This window comes from Myotis davidii, unplaced genomic scaffold (genome assembly GCF_000327345.1).
Source record: "Myotis davidii unplaced genomic scaffold, ASM32734v1 scaffold472, whole genome shotgun sequence".
In the NCBI taxonomy this organism is placed as follows: domain Eukaryota; kingdom Metazoa; phylum Chordata; class Mammalia; order Chiroptera; family Vespertilionidae; genus Myotis; species Myotis davidii.
This window is the reverse complement of record NW_006283774.1, coordinates 1814733-1818574: the sequence shown is the minus strand read 5'-3', so window position 1 is coordinate 1818574 and position 3842 is coordinate 1814733. Positions and strand designations below refer to the sequence as shown.

At 55.2% G+C, this 3842-nt stretch overlaps 1 long non-coding RNA gene across 1 annotated transcript; it reads left to right on the top strand.

Moving 5' to 3' along the window:
* The first annotated feature begins 6 nt into the window (after positions 1 to 6).
* LOC107183846 lies at positions 7 to 1494 on the top strand. Its single transcript, XR_001514642.1, has 2 exons — positions 7 to 204; positions 1400 to 1494. It is a non-coding gene; the product is annotated as an uncharacterized LOC107183846 (long non-coding RNA).
* Positions 1495 to 3842: the final 2348 nt, after the last annotated feature.

The window sequence follows — 3842 nt, the reverse complement described above, 5'->3', positions numbered from 1 at the left end:
CCGTTAGTGACCCCGTTACCCGCCACTGGGGCCTAACCCGGACTCGGAGGGCTCGCGGATTAGCCGCCCGCCAGCCGTGGAAATGTGATAAGAGCCGTGCGGTTTGCAGAAGGAAATTTCTGATGCAACTCTCCTCCTTCGCTGATTGCCTCTCCGAACGCCGCTCGGAGAAGGCCCCGCGGCACGGGCCGTATGGAAATGAGGGTATTCGCTACTTTTTATTGTGTCCGTCCTCCCTGGGGATTGGAAGAAACGCCAACTTTTTTGTCCTTTGCGTGGACGGAAGCGTGGGGCACGGCAGGGCGGGCGCCACAGGTGACTGGGACCGGTCCCGGCTCGGTCTGGCCCGTGCACTCCCAGGAACGCTTCCTGGCCATCCGGGTGCCCAGTTTAATTCAAGATGCAAAGAAAAGACCCAGAACCAGCAGCGCTCGCGAGTAAATACGCGCCGTTGCACAACTTTCTGGGTGCCGCTGTTTACGAGCTGGGCCGGGACACTTTGTTTCCGAAAGCGCTGAATCAGCGTTTGCAGCCCCCAGCTCCTGCCCGCTCCGCTCGCTCGACGCCGCGCGCACTTTTACTCGCAACACATGTTCGCGCGGCAACAGGCGCGGCTGGGCTTCCCAGCACAAAGCGGCCGGCTTCCCCGGGGGTGGACCCGGAGCCCCCCCGTTTTCTTTCTAAAAGGGAAGTGGGGTAAATCTAGGCTCCTCTGAGCAGAAGACATTCTGGCTCCCGGGGGCGGGGAGTGTCCTCTAGGGGAGGATTTATTCAGGAAAAGTCCTGAAACCCAGTGTGTTTCCAGGAACGATGGAGACGCGAGGTTTTTCTCTCCCAAATCAGAACTGGGGGTGACGGCACACACCGTGGGAGTCTTATTGGGGCTCCTTGAAACCCCAGGGCTGCCCGGCTGGTCTCCAGATCACAGGGGATCTGAGGGCAGCCCGTTGCACCCTGGCCAGCGGCTTGTGTAACTGAGAAGCGTGGCCGCTGGTCCTTCTGCAGCCTTTCGGTTTAGAACACGGGGTCACGCACAGCCTTGCTGCTTTGAATCCTCCGGAGCCCCCGACACCCATTTTGCAAGTGCGGAAACTGAGGCACCGGAGGGGCAACTGACTGCCCAGGGGCATGGGGCCAGCAAAGCTTTGGGTATTTTTTTAGTCCTGTGAGTTTTCTGCTTCTGCACAGGGCTTCTGCCTCTGAAACAGAAATGGCCAGAGGACACCCCCCCCACCCCCCCAACACACACACAGCCCCAGCCACAGCTGCAGAACTAGGAGGCTCTAGGACTGGCCCGGAGGCTCTCAGCTGTCCAGAGCTCGGCCTTAATCGCCTGGGCCATTATCAATATTTTCTTTTGTCCACTCTCTGTTTATACTCAAATACACATTTATTTCAGAAGGAAGCGTGGATCTCCACAAAGTCATGTGTTTGATCTGCTGGATGTTTATTGTGATGAGAACAGCGTTTTAATAAAAGTTGTGTATCCCTGAAGTTGTCCGTTGCATATCTTATGTGGTCTGTACCATTTTGGGGGCAGCCAAAAATTCCTTTTGTGTGTGGACCAGGGGCCTGGCTCTGGGCAGGCTCAGGCCAGGTGCTGGTCCAGGGCTGGGCATGGCGGTGGCCACCAGGCACGGGACCGAGGGCAGCAACGACCCAGCAACAGCCTCCACCAGGAGAGAAGAACGAAACCAGAATCCAAGAGCCGGTCCAAACCTTTTGATGTTGGTGCTACAGCTGGTTTGAGACTTGACAATGTGTGGAGACCAGACTCCTGCCTGAAAAGAGACATCTGCTCGTCCCCCAGCTGTGGGAACTCTGGGCCACCCATCCGATAAGACCCAGGACCTAGCCCTGGCCGGGTGCTCAATGGTTAGAGTATTGGCCCCCGGACCAGAGGGTTGTGGTTTTGATTCCCAGTCCAGGGCACATAACCCAGTTGCAGGTTCAGTCCCCCGTGCCTCGACCAGGGCCACGTGTGAGAAGCGTCCAATCCCTGTGTCTTTCCTACTTCAATTCTCTCTTTCTCTCTCCCCACCTCCTCTTCCTCCATCCTTTCCACTCCGTCTAAAAAAAATAAAAAATAAAAATAAAAAAAGCAATGGAAAAAATATCCTCGGGTGAGGATTAAAAAAAAAAAAAAGAACCTTTGTCCTCGGAATTCTGCCCAGGCCTTCTCTGTGTGTTTGCAGTTGGTGGCACAGACCCCGTCTGTCCCACCAACCTAGCCTTGCAGGGACTCTGGGGCAGAAAATATTTGCCTTGTCTCATTTCAGTCATCGGTCTCCTGTTCAAAATTTAAATAAAACTTTCTCTGCGAGTGGAGTGCTTTTTTTTTGAAAACAGTCTTATTTTTTGCTTCAGTCTAAGGAGGGGCGACGACGGGAGCAGTGTAGACTGCCAGGCTACTTCTAGGCGAGGCGTGGGGACCTGGGAACCTTCGACCATGGGCGTGTAACTGATCTCGGGTTCCAGCCCTGGCTGGCATTTAATCTGTGTTGGTATTTTAGCCGCACACTTCTGGGGAGTCGTGCCTGCCCCCCGCCTTCTTCTGGGGGGACCCCTTTGCCTCCAACCACCTTCTGTGGCTTCGGAGCTGGTCGCGAGTGATGGGCTTTTTGGTCTGTGCCCCTAGTAACTAGTAACCTTGTGAGCTCGGCGTGCCAGCATTTTGAAAAACCCTAACTTAACTCTGGTGCCGTGTCACATATAGAAATTTTTTGATATTTGCAACCATAGTAGAACAAAGACTTATATTTTTGATATTTATTTTATATATTTAAGTGCCCTTTAACAAAGAAAAATCAACCAAAAAAATGAGTTCGCATGTCACCTCTGACACTGTGTCATAGTTTCGCCGTCACTGCCCTAGTTAGTGATCACAGGGCCTGTTAACCAGGTGGAGATGCGAGCAAGTGACCCTTAAAACCTTAAAGCCGGGTCATAGGGAGGCTGACATCCCTTTCAATTTTTTTAAAAAATACATTTTTATTGATTTCAGAGAGGAAAGGGGAGGGGGGAGAGAGAGAGAGACAGAGAGAGAGAGAGATATCAATGATCAGAGAGAATCATGGCTTGGCTGCCTCCTGTACGCCCCCCACAGTCCTCTCGAGGAGGGATCCAGTGGTGTGCCTTTCTGTTTGGGGGACACCCACACTTTAGGGAGTGGGATCCCCTTGGGAGTGAGGGAAGCCTTGCTCGCCCAGGTGCCCACCACGCAAAAGGCGGTGTCTTGGTGGAGGGAACTTCTCTGGAGGCCCCCTCAGGCGCAGTCCTGCCTGGGTCCTGCCTGGGATGCCTGGGATGATGGTGGTCCGTCTTGACTGGGTGCCTGGGAAAGGAGACGTTACTCCTGTTTTCAGCCGTCGAGTCTGAGTGTGGATTTGGGGGAGGTGCTCCCTGACCGTTCAGCTCCTAAATTTGAGGCTCCTCTTGGGTTGGAGCAGCTGCCGCGGATTGTGGGATTTGGCCTCTGCGGCGGGAACGGGATCTGGGAGGAATTTGCTCCCTCCCTCTGGCCAGGGCTGACCACTGCACACGGCACCAGCGCCGCGGTGTGACTCCAGCTGCTACCATTTGCTGGCTCGGTGAGCCTGGGCCAGCGAACTCGGCGCTCGGGCACAGTGGGGTCGTGGGGGATGGTCACCTTGACGCACTGTGGGCAAGGTGGGATGCCCTTGCGGGGGGTGGGCCCTGACACGGCGCGTGGCGGTTAGGGAGGCTCGGAGATGCTGCTTCTGGCACGTCCACCCTTGGTTTTGAATGCCCTGCTTTCTATTAATCTGCGAGGTCTGCTCGAGGGAGGGCTGTGCTCCTGGCCTCTGTGTCCTGGTGCTCAT